The sequence below is a fragment of the Equus asinus genome, chromosome 8, assembly GCF_041296235.1.
Source record: "Equus asinus isolate D_3611 breed Donkey chromosome 8, EquAss-T2T_v2, whole genome shotgun sequence".
NCBI lineage: Eukaryota > Metazoa > Chordata > Mammalia > Perissodactyla > Equidae > Equus > Equus asinus.
In genome coordinates, this window is record NC_091797.1 from 82,755,685 (window position 1) to 82,772,118 (window position 16,434).

Below are 16,434 nucleotides of genomic sequence, written 5' to 3' on the forward strand. Positions count from 1 at the left end.
AGACCTCCCCAGTTAGCTGCAAATTGCCTGGTTTCATCAAAGCCCTCCGAGACCAAGGGTCTCCCTGGGGAAACCACTGACAGTCAGCCCCAGAAATCAGATGGCAAGAGTCATAAGACCTCTCTTATCTCTTTCCTACCGCAAGAAGTCACCACTCCAACTTGTCACGCGACCTTTGGCTCAGTGTGTTTCACAAACATTTCCCATTCACAGGTCAGTAGCTCAGCTGACACTGATCTTTGGGCTCTCCATTTCGGCCACACTCCAAGCCCCCGCAACAAACCTACTAGAAGGTGAATGATGCCACCTTCTGAGGAACCACCGACGAGCAATGTCAGTTGGCCTTTATGACCATTTTTGTAATTATTGACTTATTTTGGATTCAAAAGGACAGATTTGGCCACATTACAAACTATTATAAACCATATTTTGTATAGTAATTACTAAAGATGTGGGTCCACACAAAACTCTGGAGGACATCTCTACTCTGTAGACTGCTTGAGACCCTAATGGAGAAACATTAGGAAGAGTGGACTGAGTACCCCTAGCATAAGGGCATAACAGGAGTTCAATGAGTGTTTACTGAATGAAGAAGAAAAATCCCCAAAGACTAAACATAGCAGACACTGATTGAGTACATAACGCTCTTAATGTATATTTTTTTCTCCTTTGATCTGCATAGTAACAGACAAAAAGACCAACCCTGGGAAGGTTCCGTCACTTGTCCAAGGTCACGTGCAGAATGATGACAGAGGGAGGATCTGAACTCAGGTTGGTCCTGCTCTTGGGCCCGAGCTTTTAAAGTTCTACTCTAGTTTTTAAAAATTTACATTCCAGTTATTTTTGCAATTCCCACCAGCTCCCCCAGGCTCAGGGAAATGGGGTATACGGTTGGGGTACCAAAGGCCACCAGGAGGCCCAGTTGGAGACGCTGTGGCCCAGGCGAGGTGTGTGCACCTGTGGCATGTACACAGCGGGCAGCTACGTAAGTGTGTCTCAGGTGTCTGGGCTGGGGCAGGTGAGCTCTGGGTGTGGGTGGAGTGGGGGCGGGTAGGGGGCAGCAGAGAACCCCTCCGTCTCTTTCCCTATCCCCCAGCTAAGTTCCAGTGCCCCCTCCGTCTCAGCACCCCTTTCTGTCCTCATCCTCACTAGGAGGGAGCCCCCATCTGCCACCACTAACAAAGTGACACTCTCTCGCTTCCCTTTTAGTGAATTCCCGGGGTCACCCCAGGGCTGAGGCAGCTGACAAGCTCCTGCTGTCTCTTGAGAGTGGGAGGTGGGTGCAGACATCCCCCCCGCCCCGAGAAGGAGGTGCCACCTCCTAGATCCCCCCAGGGCGGGCTGGTTAGTAAGTTCAGCCTCCGTCTTTTGCAGCTTGCATTACGTAACTCCGCCAGCCCCTCTGTGTGGGCGAGAGAATAATGACTACCCGGGCCCAACCCAGGCTGCGTTCTCCATCTGGCGTCGCTGTGTGTGTGTGTGTGGTTTTTTTTTTTTTCTCTGTGTATTCATGCATCGCCCTCATGCTGTGTCATTTCTCTGCTGCGTGTGTGAGCGTGTGCGGTCCGTGTGTCAACTGGCTGAGTGTCTTTCAGCGTCTTGCTGCTGGGGTCCCGGTTTGCAGAGAAAACCATCCAGAACCACTGTGCTCTTCCCCACTGGGGAGGACTGGTCTACCTCCCCCACCCAGCCTCCTTAACTCTCCCTGAGCTCCATTTCTTCCGGGTACCAGACCCAGGATGTTCATCGTTAAGCTGGAGACAGAGGTAGCTGGGACCTCCAGATCGCTCTTGAGTGTCCAAGTCTGGCACTGGGCTCTGCTCTTTAATTAAAGAAGGACCTGAAGGTGAACTCTTCGGGAGGCGAGGCCCTCCAGCTCACTTCTTCCACATGTTGCCTTGGGCCAGGCCTCACCCAAGGACAGAGGCTGGACTTGGCTTACGAAAAAAGGAAAAAAGAAATAAAGCAATCCAGAAACCTCCTCAGCCACTCTCAGCTTTTCCTCTCTCTTTCTCAGCTTCTTTCTAAATCAGAGAGGGTTGTTCGCTGGTGCTTGGGAAATTGGGGTGCTGTTTCTCAGATTTTGGCCCTAGAAAGGCAACTTGATCTTTGGAAGGGATTAGAAAGAGGCTGGGGGGGAGGAAGAGAGGGAGAGAGAGAAAATAGTTGTGTGTTGAAGTAAGTGGATTCTGAGCATTGCCAGGGTCAATCACGGACCTAATACCCATCCCACAACACCAGGCCTCCCTCCTTTCCATTCCCAAAGCACACCTCATCTGCTGCCATATCTGTATCCTGACCAGGGTCAGGTTTCATGAGCCCATTTTACAGATGAATAAATCAAGCTGCTACATAAGCTGGAGACCCACTTGTCCCAGCTCGTCCATGTCCACTGTCCAGGAGCCGCCTCGGTGCTGGGCCAACCAGGACGGCTGGCCCCCCTTCTGCCCCAGGGAACATTTTAAAGCCCCTTCTGGTTCTATCTGTGTGTTTCTGGGTGAGTTCTTTATTTTCTCTGAACCTCAGTTTCCTTATCTATACATGGGGTCACAGTAATGACCACCTCCCTGGGTAACCGGGGGAGTGAACCGAATGGTGAATGCAGAGTACTCAATGCAGAGTACTCAGCAATGGCACAGAGTGCATGCTCCGAAGAAATGGCTTCCTGTCATTGTTCTATAATATCAACTGAGACCGGCTTCCTGGCTTTTAATTCAGCGCGCTTTCTACTCCATCACAGTCTCGCCAAAGGGACTCAAGGTGCCATCTAGAAGGGGGCCCTTTTCTGGAAATCACACTGAGGAATCTCGCGCTGGTCACGGTATCGGGCATTGAATGAGGGAGACGGGTGTAGAGTAGCATATGCTGCCAACCCAGCCTCTGCCCTTTGGAGCTGTGATTTTAACCAAATCACGTGCGTGTACACTCCAGAGTACATGCCATGGAAACAATACTTGGCCCCAGGCCTCGTTCGAGTCGTTCAGTGGTTTTGGGTGTATTTATTTCATTTACCTTGCTGCGAGGAAATTAGTGGCTGGCTTTTGGAGATGACTGCCAGTGAGAAGGAAGGAGCCAAAATAGGCCAGCGTCTGCTACTACTGTCTCGCTGTGTGACCTTGGGCGAGCCGCTCCCCATCCTGGGCCGCATTTGTGCGACCGGAGGAATGGTCATGGCAGCAGTTTTGAGGGATCGAGAGTCTACTGTGTGCTGGCCATGGCGCCAAGCCCTCTGCATGGATTTCTTTAATCCTGACAGTGACTCTATGAAGTGAGTGCTGTTTTTATCCCCAGCTGACAGACGGACGAGCTGACTAAGGGTCAAAGAAGGAAAGCGAGGAGGTGGCCCTGGGTTTCAGCGAGTGGATTCTGAGCATCACCAGGGTCAATCTTAATCCTAACAACAACCCCACAACCCAATGCCTCTGTCCTTGTTGTCCCCAAACACAGCCTCATTGGCTGCGGTATTTCTCATCCTCACCCCGACCGAGGTCACGTTTGATTGTGCCCATTTTGCAGATGGAGAAATTAAGCTGCCACAGGGAGACCCACTGGTCCTGGCTTGCCCATGGCTTTCCATTTTTAGCACTGAAACTTGGAGGGGTCAGGATGAAGTTAGGGTGAAGTGGAGCTGTCAAGCCAGCCCAGTCCAGCTCCCCTATTCAAAGATGAGAAAAAGAGGCCTGGAGATGTGAGGGCTTCTTTCCACATGGATCAGTGACAGTCGGGTAGTCTAGAGCCCAGCTGTCTAACAGGACACGTGGCCAGCGACCTCCTGAGCTGGGGCTGGTTCCACTGACATTCTGTAAGAGGCAAATACACCTTGGGTCTCAAAGAATCGCATGAAAAAAAGAACATGAAATATCTCAATAATTCTCCAATATCGATTACATGTTGAAATGATAATGTTTTGGATACACTGAGTTAAGTAAAATTACGAAAATTCATTTCGCCTGTTGCTTTTTCCGCTTTTTAAGGCGACTACTATGAAGTTAAAAAATCACACATGGGGCTCCCATTATATTGCCACTGGGCAGCTCAGGCCTAGAGTCTGACCTCCTGGCTCCTGGACCAGAGCTCCTCCCCGGATCCCACTGTCCTCAGGTCCCCTCGAGAACCTACCGATGACTTAGCCAGACAGAGGATACTTCATCTTTCTAATGAGACTAGAAAAATGACACAGAAGCTTAGCAAACACCTCAACGCTTTTAGAGTTTGACCACTGGAATTAGACGTGAGAGGGATAAGAGGGAGGACAGAGAAAGTCCACCTAGAACCACAAGAAGAGAAAGGAACTGGAAGGATGTCACCTGGATGAACGAACAGTCCAGGATCGAACATCCTGCGGTACAGTGTCACCTGAAATCTAACCCATCTGTATGATGAACGTTTATTTAAAAAGAATGAGGCAGATCTCTATATACAGGTAGGAAATGAGCTCCAAAATATACCATTAGGTGATTAAAAAGGTGCAAATGTGTAAATGCTGCACACGTAAATGCAGAGAATATTCTAGAAGGAATGGGTATCAGTGGTTGCATCTTACAAGGAATACGAGAAGTCAGAAGTCAGAGGCAGACATACTTTGCACTACAATACTTTTTTTTCTATTTGAATATCACTAAAATTTTTTTTATCACATGTGTATTACCTTTTAAATGAACAATATTAATGCAAACGGCCCACCTGTGAACTCCTGCTACCTTCAGTTCACACACCCACAAAAGCTCTGATGGAGTTACAGCCCTATTTCCCATCTCCCTCCAATCTCATTTAGAAACAAATACCAAGTCCTCCAGGTCTGAAAAACAAAACAAAATACTGTCACCCCCAACATAAACAAAAGACCAAAACCATAACCCAACTGTGCTCTTCAAAAGACCGGCAGAACAACCCACTGCCTTACATCTCCTCAACTGCTAATTTGCAGTCTTTCCCCAGAGGGAAGACCGCTCGGCATCAAGTTGACGGGCTTTCTCCCACGCTGGCAAGTCACCGCGACAACCCCGCCAACCTCTGCAAATCAGGGGGGTAAGTTGTCATGCTGTGTCTCGGGGATCCCAGAGACACGGGCACCCTGGTCCCGGGGGGGTCTCCCCAGCCACGTCATTCCCCCCAGTGTCACGGCTGCAATTGGCTGGCGATGACTTTGATCTTCACAGATCTAATGCCCACACCTCCGGGCAGGAACGAGTGCAGTTCAGAGTCAGGGGCACGAGGATTAAGGATTGCTGAAAGTTTGATCGTACGCCCTGCCGCGAGGCCTTGAGAAACCCACGCTCTCTCACATCACTGCTTCGTACAACCTTTTCGAATGGCGGTTAGACAATATCGACCCCCAAATTTAAAATACACAGATCTTTGGCCTGGCAATTCAAGTTTTGGGACTTTCTCCTGCAGATACACTGGAGGCAACATCCTTAAATGCACACATACACACACACATTCATGACTCTTCCTTACAGGGTTGTTCAGAATATCAAGAGATTATGAAAATCTGGGTATCCATTGGTAGTGGATTATTACGTAAACTATGGTACATCCATTCAATGGAATCCTGTACGGGCAATGAACAAGTGGGGATTAAATCTAAAAGGACTGATGGGGAACGATCTTCAAGACACATTGGTAAACTTAAGAAGCAAGATGGAGAGCACTATATAAATCTATTCACATATCCGTCCTGTGTCTTGATCTATTCTTCCATATAAGCTTGGAGACGCAGTGAAGATCTCTGGGAAAACATCCAAGATATTGGTAACACTAGCTGCTTCGGGGAAAGAAGACCGGGAGGCTAGGGGTAGGGTGGGAGGAAAGCTTACTTTTATTGTATATTCTTTGGTATTGTTTATTTTTACTATGTTTTTGGATCATCTTTAGAAAAGAGCAAGGTCTTTGAAGTCCGACTGTCTTGGATTTGAACCTTAGCCTCTGCACTTGGCTTTTGGACAGTGGGCAAGCCACTTAACATCTCTGAGTCACGGTTTCTGCCGGGATGAAATAGCATCTATTGAGGGTGTGTGTGAGGATGCAATGAGATAATAGTTAATATTTTCTGAGTTCTTACACTGTGCCATGCACTATGGTAAGTGCCCAATAAATGGATCCTTTTCCTACCACTATTGCTAATAATCATCGAGCAAGCAGCCATCATTCTATTGGCTGTCAAAGGTGCCAAACTGACACATATCACTTAAATTCTTTGGGTTGAAGGACCCGGCAAATGCTGTGGACACACAGATTGCTCCTGCCTTCCAGTGGAGTGGGCACTGTCACCGGCTCCTTCTCAGAACACCAAAGGAGCAGGGTTTGGTGGCTGGAACGTGGACCTCAAGAGTGGCAGCTAGAAACTCAGGCTCTGGAACTTGGTGGTGAATCAATATCATGTGTCGAGGTGGGGGGAGCAGGTGGGTGTCACTGGTTCAGTCCATCCTCAGGAGAGAGCTACATGGCGGTCGTCCTCGTGTTGGAATAGATCTGGGGAATTATGAAGCCTTCATTTCATCTTCATTTTGCAAAGCTCATTTTTATGAGCTAGTTCAGCAGGGTGTAGAGTAGTATATCCATCATATAGACAGAAAATTCCAGCGTTTGGGGCTAAGGTTCTTAAATTCCTTCCATGCATGGACCCTTCAGCGGCACAAAAATCCCCAGAGATGTATCTCTCCCCCCATTCTCACCAGACACGCTCCACCCCAGAAGGGTCATGTAGTGGTCAAAGGCATGGGCCTTGGAGCCAGAAAGACAAGGGTTTGTGAACCACCTCTATCACCTATTAGCCTCATGTTCCTCATCTGTAAAATGGGCACAATGGTAGTTTCTACCTTATAGGTAGAAACTAATAAATTACATGGGATAATTCAATGGGAATCATTTAATGGGATAATCCACGTGAAGTGTGGCACCGCTAACTATTATTTTTAGAGTCCTTTTAGATTACACCTCAAGGAAAATAAACAATTTCAGGCCAGATGTATAAACATAATCAGGGACAAGACCTCATTACTACAAAAAAGAAACATATTATCAGTGGTCTCTGAAACGTTTCTTAAGAATCATTAAAAAAAGGTGGCACATATTTTCTACTTCCAATAAATCTTATCCTCTTTTACTTTCTTTTTCTTCCTCTCCTTTTTTTTTTTTTGAGGAAGATTAGTCCTGAGCTAACCACTGCCAGTCCTCTTCTTTTTGCTGAGGAAGCCTGGCTCTGAGCTAACATCCGTGCTCATCTTCCTCTACTTTATATGTAGGATGCTTACTACAGCATGGCATGCCAAGCGGTGCCATGTCCGCACCTGGGATCTGAACTGGCGAACCCTGGGCCACCGAGAAGCAGAATGTGTGAACTTAACCGCTGCGCCACCGGGCTGGCCCCCTCTCCTTCTTTTCTTTACCCTCTTTCCTGTCCTCTCTTCCTTCCTTTTCATTCTTTCACGTCATCCATTCATTCACTAACTCTTACATAGCTCCTGCCTGGATCGCCAAGGAGCTCGGCACCGGGAATGCAGGGATGAACGAGACAGACAGCACCCCAGCTCTCAGAGTTCACAACCTGAGGGTGGAGGGGTGGGAGTGGAGAGAGATATTAGCAACAAGCATAGTGGGTAGAAAAAAGTGGAAATACAGGGTGTTAACGGGAGCATGGACAAGACTCCTAACATACTCTGGTCAGGGAAGGCTTTCCGGAGGAAGAGTCAGGATACAGAGTCAGCCAGATGAAGGGGTGGACCCAGGGGTGAAGGGGAGAAGGCACTGAGAAGCATGTGAGAAAGGCACTGAGTTGGAGGGAGCAGACATTTGAGGCACTGCACGAAGTCAACTTTGGCAGGAGAAGAAAGCCAACAGAGGTCTTCAGCAGCTGGACCATGCAGGTCTCTTGAGAGCCAAGTTCAAGATCTTGGACGTTATTCTTAGAGTGATGGCAAGCACTGCAGGGTTTTGAGAAGAGAAGTTCTGTGGTCAGATGCAGATTTTACAAAGATCACTCTGGTTGCTGGGTGCAAAATGAGTGGGAGAGGCAAGGCTGGCAGTGGGGAGCCCAGCTAGGAGGCTGCTGCAGGCCAGAGATGAGAGACGATGGTGGTTAGGATTAGGGTAGTGAAAGGGAGGAAGGAGGGAAGTGGGAGATTTGAGAGATACTCAGGAAGCTGATCACAACAAGATTTTGTGAGTGATGGGATGGAGGGGCTAAGAGGGAGGGCTCCATGGTGACTTGCCAGCTTCTGGCTTCTCCAAGCAGATGGAATATGATGCCATTTCTTGGGAGAGGGGACATTGAGGGGGTGCGGTAAAAATGGGTGAAAGAAAGGATAAGAATGAATGAAACTCATTTGATAGAATTGTCCTTCCTGAGTAGCAACAATTTCACCGGGGCCATTAGGTTGAAAGAGTCAACATTTCCTGCTATCATTATTTCCAAAGTTCTGAGAATTCAGGAGGATTACAGAAAATACACTTGATTTGGCTCATTCCCCAGCAGTGCCATTTACTGACCATTTGATAGTGGGCAAGTCATTTCACATTTTGAATCTCAGTGTTTTTTTGTGAAATTGAAAAGGTAATAACAACTACTTCTCAAGGTTTTCATGAAGATTACATAGGAAGGACGCTGCGTGGAGCACTGTGTCAACTGTAATGGGCAGCGTGGAGTCATTATTTTTAGGAAGACATCAAGAACAGTATCCTCCAAATTGCAGCTCAGTGTTAACTCGAGACTCAATCAAGTTTCTCCTCTCATATCTGGCGTCCTTGGGTGCCCCTGGTACAGGGAAGTTGGGTCAAGAGGACCCAGCTCATGAAAGGAAAAAGAAGTAAGAATGATTATTTTAAGAGAGCATATCTTAAATGACAATATCTGCTCCCTTAACTTGAAAGTTCCCTATAAATAGATCGCAGCATCCACTTGGGCCTGAATCAGTTACAAATGAATTTCAGCAAAAGGAGAAGACATTAAATAGAAAACACAAACTACAGTGGCGGGAATAGCTCCACATACGTCAGCTATATCAGTAATAACAATAAATGTAAATGGGTTAAACTTGAGGAAAAGATCAAGACTCTCAGATTAGCTAAATGCATTGCATCCACATTAGCACAGATGTAGGGACAAGGGACAAGCACCGGAGGGAAAATAGCTCATCAAAGCAGGTATAGGCTGATGATCACTCGACTCTACGGTAGCATAGGTCTGCTTTGATTTGAAAGATATAAGTGACTCTCTTCTTAGAATATGTTAGACCTAGTAAGCACAAAATAAATATTTACTGAACAAATGATCAGCTATCCATAGCAATATCTTTTGTGGAATTTTTATTAATTAGACTAAAATATATGAGATTAGCAGTTTTACAAATGATCAAGTTCACCAGTTCATAGTTCAACCTAACATTTTGAACATCTTTATATGTAAACATTTTATTGAATTACCTAATTTCATTCTTGCAACAACCATATGAAAGACATGATACTATTATTCCCATTTTACAGATGCTGAAACTGAGGCTCAAGGATGTTAATCAAGTCACAGAAGTTTACCCAGCTAGTGACAATGACAGGGAGTCAAACCAAGGTTGTCTGAGCTCAAGTCTTTGCTCCTTTATTTATTTTTCTACTTACTAAACTGTTTCATTAGCTCCAATAATTTTCAGTCTCAGATTTGCTAAGCAGATAATCACATCATCTACAAACAATGACAGTTCAAAGTCTTTGCTTTTGTCACCTTCCAAATACTACTGTGCATTTTTATTTCAGTTGGCCTGATCATCACCCATAATTAGTCACTGGAAGTTGAAAAAGACTCTGGAGATTTTCTATTCCAATGGTTTATAATATAGAGCCTATGGACCCCCTACAGTACTCAGGGATCCTCGAAAATCATGGAATTATGTGCACAACTTTTGTGACTATGTGCATGTATACATTTCTATGAGGAGAGGGTCAATAGCATTAATATGATTTTCCAAGCAGTCTATGACCCAATAAGCAAGAAGAGTGGAAATCACTGGATTAAACCTTCATTTTACAAATGAAGTTTGAGTTTGAGGCTCGGAGATGCGGAAGGACTTGCTAAGGTCCTTAGAGACAGAGTCAGAACCAGGATTCAAGTTTCTTGCATGGTTTCTTCTCAAACGCAGATTACATGCCCATCTTCCTTGCCTCCCCCATGAAATTAGGAAATTTACTGAGGGTCCTGTATTCGAAAGTAATGCTCATTGCAGATGTGAGCTGCAGCCTTCTTGGTAGATGCCCTTTCTAGCCACATATACTGATCTTGGTTATGCAAAATAAGCCCAGTCAAGGAGCTCTTCATCCCCCTCCCCCCTGCTGCCCCCTCCCCCCCAACTACTGTCTGCCTCTCCAGGAATGATAACAGGAGGTCTGAGGATCCCATGACAGGTGGTGGGAGGAGGCTAACTATGACAAAGTTGTGGACACAGTTCCAGGACTTTCAGGTGTCCCAGAGCCCTGTAGGGGTCCACAGACCCCATACTAGTTGCCTGTCAAGGTAAATATTGAAAAGATAGATTTCATAATTAGGATAAAAAGCTGATTGCACTTATTTAGAGTTGGTTAAGGGAACTATAAATGATAATGTAGCTTTTAAAATAAAAAATAAAATTAAAACAAGGATCATAGTACCAGAGACCCCTGCAACAACCCCTTCATTTACTCGGCTTTTATCAAGTAACTACTGCGTTCCAGAAACGGATCATCCTAGTGAGCTATGAGACTGTACGCTCCTTGGAGACAGAGACCATGGTTCCCTGGTCTGTTGCTACAGCCTCAGTGCATGGCAAGGTGATTGGCACATCGTATGTGCTCAATAAATTAGCGTCTCCATCTCCCAGTCTACAGCTATTGAACGAAGTAGCCGAGGTGGGAGGTGAGAGGGAGTGGTGGAGACTGCAGAGAACTGGAGAGCCCATGCCACGTCTAGAGGGCCAGTCCAGCTGGTGGTCGCCATATAGGAAGGCAGGGCTGCTATCAGTTCACTTCCTGCCAAGCAGCTGCAGAGAGGTGATAACATGGCAAGCTACAAATGAAATAATAAATAATTGAGACTTCACATTCATGGGGAGCAACACTTGGATTCAGGAAAAGAAGAGCCAAAGATGGGTCTCAATGGAGTTTGTAAAATCACCAAAGATGGACACGGTCGAACGCTTTGCTACACAAAGTGTGGTCCATGGACCAGCAGCATCAGCATCATCTGAGAGCTGACTAGAAATGTAGAGTCTCAGGCCCCGCCCCAGACCTATGAATCAGAGTCTGCATTTTAGGAAGACCCCCAAGTGTGCACATTATAGTTCAAGAAACACTGATCGAGTTTGCCTCTAAAAGCCTGTGTTACTTTTCTGAGCCCCACGAAGCTCCGAGTATAACAGGGAGTGTGATAACCTTAGGTTGAACCGTCTAAAACCACAGATATTCAACTATTTTGTGACTTACAAAAACAGCCATTTCAAACGAAATTTCAATTTCAACCCAAACTATAACCTGTTCTGCACAAAAGTGCTTCAGACCCAGGATATCGCTTGCTTCAAAAAGGCTCTGGTCAGATCCCGCAAACAATAGTCCATAGGCATACAGATGAGTTTTGTTTGGTTAACACGGTTAAAAAAAATTTTTTTTCCAAATTGGTTACCACCGTTTAAAAACTGGAAGTTTCACATGAAATACAAATTTCTGGCTTTCTTGGAACATTGGAAGGTGTGTTCATACTGGTCCGTATCCCTGAATGTCAGCGAATAGCTGGAGGGGGTGGTGGCGCCCCTGCCAGATAGAACATAAGCTCTCCAGTTCCCCCGGCCCCCATGCAGCCCCTCTCACTCATTTGTTTCCTACCAGTACCTGTAGGTATTTAACTGACTTTGGGATCCCTGTTAACTACTGGGTTTTAAAGGCAAACAAGGAAGGTCATCTTTAGAAGTTGCTCAATGAAGGAACAGAGGTGCTCAGTGATCTGGGTTCTGTCACAGGTGCCCCCAGTGGCTCCAGGTCTCAGTTGATCCATATCCCCACCTTCTGAGAACTCTCTGCCTCTGTCACAGCTTGTGCCCTGTAACTAATGTTCACCTTGCCCTCAGCCCAACAAGAGCCGGATGGAACCCAGCCTCTTTCCTCCATTCGGACGAACACACAGTCTCAGATCCCAGACGTTTTCCTTAGTGACTCCACCTGCGGTTACCTGGGCTGGCTGGGTCTTTCTCTCCCGCTGTACCAGTGCACCTGCTGAGCCCGTAGAAGACAACCCTTCCGCGGCACTGAGTGACACATGCCCACCTGATTCAGCCTTACTGTACACAGTTCTGCAAACTTCCCCTTGAAATAAAATCACAGAAAAGGAGAAAGACGTCCTCGTGAGCAGCCTCTAAGCTGATATCACAGAGGTGGGAAGGAAGGCTTATGGGGGGATGTCATAGTCAAGATGTAGGTCCTGGGTTCAGATCCTGACTCTGCCATTTACTGACTGTGTGGCGTTGGGCAAGACATTTAGCATCTCTGTGCCTCTGTTTCCTCATCTGCAAAATGGCAAATAATAACAGTATCTACCCTGCAGGGCTCTTGTAGGGTAACGTGAAATAATGTCACGTTTCCCAAACTGGTCTTACCACCTTCATATCTTTGTGCCATCCTGTGTCTCCCTTATGCAATTATTTATTTACTATTTTCCCTTAAAGTTGACTCACTTTTTCCTGTATGTACTTACTATAGCCTCATCCCGAAGAATAATACCAAGAAATCAAAGTACAAAGGTGCCAGCTACACTTTTCTATTATCTATCAAAACAAATATTTAATGAGTAAATTTTAAAAAATAGATATCATCTCGCTTCAATCATGAGAAAACATGGAACAAACTCAAATTGAGGAACATTCTACAAATTAACGGCCCAATAATCTTCAAAAGTGTCAAACCCATGAGTAGCAAGAAGAGACTCAAATTATCACTGATCAGAGGAGACTAAGGAGAAATAAGCACTAAAAGTGGTGTGGGATCCTGGATAAGATCCTGGAACAGAAAAGGTCATTAGATGAAAAGGGGGTGAAATTCCAATAAGATCTGTAGTGTAGTTAATATCATGCCGTTGTCAGTTTCCTGTTCTTGATAATCGCACCATGGCTACGTAGGATGTGCACATTAGGGGATGCTGGATAGGGGATATAAGGAATCTCATTGCATTATTTTGCAACTTTTCTCTAAGTCTAAAATTACTTCAAAATATAAAGTTTAAAAAAATGGGTACCAGTTAAACAGTCTCTCTGCTTTTCTGTCTCTATGGATTTGCCTATTCTGGGCATTTCACATAAAAGGAATCCTACAATATGTGACCTTTTGTGACTGGTTTCTTTCACTTAGCAGAATGTTTTCAAGGTTCAACCATGCTGTAGCATATGGTTCTTCATACTTCATTCCTTCTTGCCACTCAATAATATTCCACTGTATGGATAACCACATTTTGTTTATCCCTGCATCTGTTGATGGACATTTGGTTGTTTCTACCTTTGACTATTGTGAGTCGTGCTGCTATGAACATTCATGTACAAGTTTTTGTTTGAACGCTTGTTTTCAATTCTTAATGAGTACGGCGTTTCCTGTTGGGGTGATGAAAATGTTCTGGAACTAGACAGAGGTGATGGTTGTAGAATATTGTGGATGTACTAAGTGCCACTAAATTGTACACTTTAATATGTATCAAGCACATTTTGGAAAGCCCGTGCTCATGCGAGCCCAGCACTCAGAGCACGTGGCCCCTAGCAAGTGTGTGAAGAATGCTGGCCAGTGTTATCATCCTTGCTGGAGCCACACGAGACTCCCAGCTCCCACTCCAGGGTTCTTTCTATACTACTACACTGCTTTCACCAAGAAAGTTCCTCCAAGTTGAATCTTACTCTCCTTGAAGGTCAGCCATACAATCCCAGGGTCCCTGGGAAACTCTCTCTCCAATGCCTTGCTTTGGCATCCAAGAACTTTTCCCATTTCACAAGGTGCACACCTGGCTGGTATGACACACTAGCCATTGCCTCTAGATGTGTTCAGAACAATGCAGAGTGGACATTCAACAGACACTAAACCGGTTACTTGTCGACTGAACCCCAAACCTACTTCCACAGCTTCTTGATCAAGCCTTACCTCCTCAATAGACCAAGTGCTTCATTTACCCAGGACTCTATGCTACAATCGGCTGGTTAGGTGGCAACGCCCTGGTGCCGTTCACTTGATTTTATAATGCCCATTCCCACTCCATTTTATAATGCCCACTCCTTTGAGGAATCAAAGTACCTTGGGATGCATTTCGGTATTTGAAAGGAAAGCAAAGGCCTGATGGGTTTTGAGGATTTCATGAGGATCCTACAGAAAACTGGAGACAGACCAGCGCATCCCAGATCAGGGAAACATCTTTCTGCCCGGAGCTGACAAGTTGAAGTTGGTTTTAAGGATGATTATGTGCCTGCTCTTCCTCTTTTCCCCTGTCTGTGCTGGTTTTTCTCCATCCTCTGCCCCCAGATCCATTCTCCACCCTTCTCCAAACTTATCTGGGCCCTAGGAGGAGGCTGACCTCTAGGGATATCAATAAGCTCCTTGCGCTCTGGCTTCCAATTGGGTTAGGCCAAGGGGAGGCACAAAGGAGACGAGGCAGAGGGATGGGGGAGAGGCTGCTCCCTCTTCCTCTGTTCCCTCCTGTCTCAGTGCTGTGGCCTGGAGGCGGCTGCATTCCCCACCTGCACAGCTTCTGCTAAGATCCTCCCTGACCCCACCATTTCATGGCCCGAAGGGCTTCTGTCACACAGTTCCCTCTCCTGGCTTCATCAGGCCCGGGGCGGTCATCTCTCCTCTGTTGCTAGGCCCTGGATACTTCACCTTCCCTTGTTGGTGCCTTAAACTGTGTCCTTAAATAATTCTTTCATTAAATCATCTTAGAAATCCCAGCTGCAGGTGCCTTCTGTTTCCCAGTTGGACCCTGACTGATAAATCTTCATCCTCATTGCACCTTGGGTCTAAGGATGAGGAAGATGGGAAGCAACGGTAATGGTCAAGGGCGTAGCATGTCTAGGTTGAATTGTCCTCATGGCCATCCTCATCCTTACTAATAAACTGATGGAGCACCCAATATGCGCCAAGCATTTAATGGTCCCAATAACTCAGTGAAGTGGAATTATCCCCACGTTTCAGAAGAGGAAAATGAGGTTTAAAGAGAGGTTGAATTTGCCCAAGTTTACAGGGTGAATAAGTGGCAGCGGCTGGATTCGAATCCAGCTTGGATGGGCTCCAGAATCCTGCCCCCTCGCCCTCATCTCACATCCAGAGGAGTCTAATGCGTTTGAGAGCCGATGTCATGGCAAATCAGACCCTCGTGCTTGGAAGAAAAGCTTGCTGACACCAGGAAAGATGTCAAAGCTGAGGTTTTGAATCACCCTTTGGAGCTCTTACATGTTCAGCCACACCCAGGCGATAAAGCCAGCGGTGGAAGATGCAACTCGGGAAGATATTCCAGGGACGAAGCTCAGGCTCATTTCCCAACTCCTCAAGAGGCCCAGAGCCTGTTCTGCTGCTGACAGAAGGAACTGTCGCCTGCTCACTGCTCAATGCCCCTGATGTAATGAGCACCGCAGAAAAGGGCTCAATTGGGATGCTAAACAGCCGTAAATGACATTGTCACCAGGCTTCATAAAGCACAGTGACTCACAGCCCTAATTAAAATGCTGAGGGAAAAATGTAAAGAAAGGCTGCCATGGAAAACAGTGACATTCTGCTAAACCGCAGGATTATTTCTTCCAGGAAAAGAGGTGCTCATGAGTGTGTGTGTGCATGAGTGTATATGAGTGTGGGGGGAGGAGGACAGAGACGGAGAGGCTGACTATTATCCTGCTAAGAAACGTGGGATTTTTAACGCAGAGGAAAGTCTGTCTAAAGCTATTCCTGCCGCCTTTTTACTATTATGAAATATTTAAACACAGAAAATTTAAAAGAATAGTACAACTCCTATAAACTTCCAACTAGATCGAACAATTAGTAGCATTTGCCATATTTGCCCTGTCTGTCTGTCTGTCTGTCTCTCTATCCATCCATCCATCCATCCATCCATCCACTCATCCATCCATCGTCTCTCTCTCTGACTTCATCTCTCTATCTATCCATCCGTCCATTTATCAGTCTCTCTCTGACTTTTTCTACCTACCCATCTACCTATCATCTCTTTCCGTGACTCTATCTAGCATCTATCTATCTATCTATCTATCTATCTATCTATCTATCACCTATCACCTCTAACTCTATCTATTTACCTACTTATCTACTCTTTCTCTCTGACTCTATCATCTATCTACCTATCTATCTATCTACCTATCTATCCTCTATCACCTCTGACTCTATCTACCTACTTACTTACCTATCTTCTCTCTCTGACTCTATCTGTCTCTCTGTCTCTCTCTCTTT

General features: G+C 45.9%; 1 protein-coding gene across 4 annotated transcripts in view; it reads right to left on the minus strand.

Annotated features, from left to right (window-relative positions):
• NOS1 (nitric oxide synthase 1) overlaps positions 1–16,434 on the minus strand; it is a 172,870-nt gene that overhangs the window by 83,161 nt on the left and 73,275 nt on the right. The window lies entirely within an intron of this gene.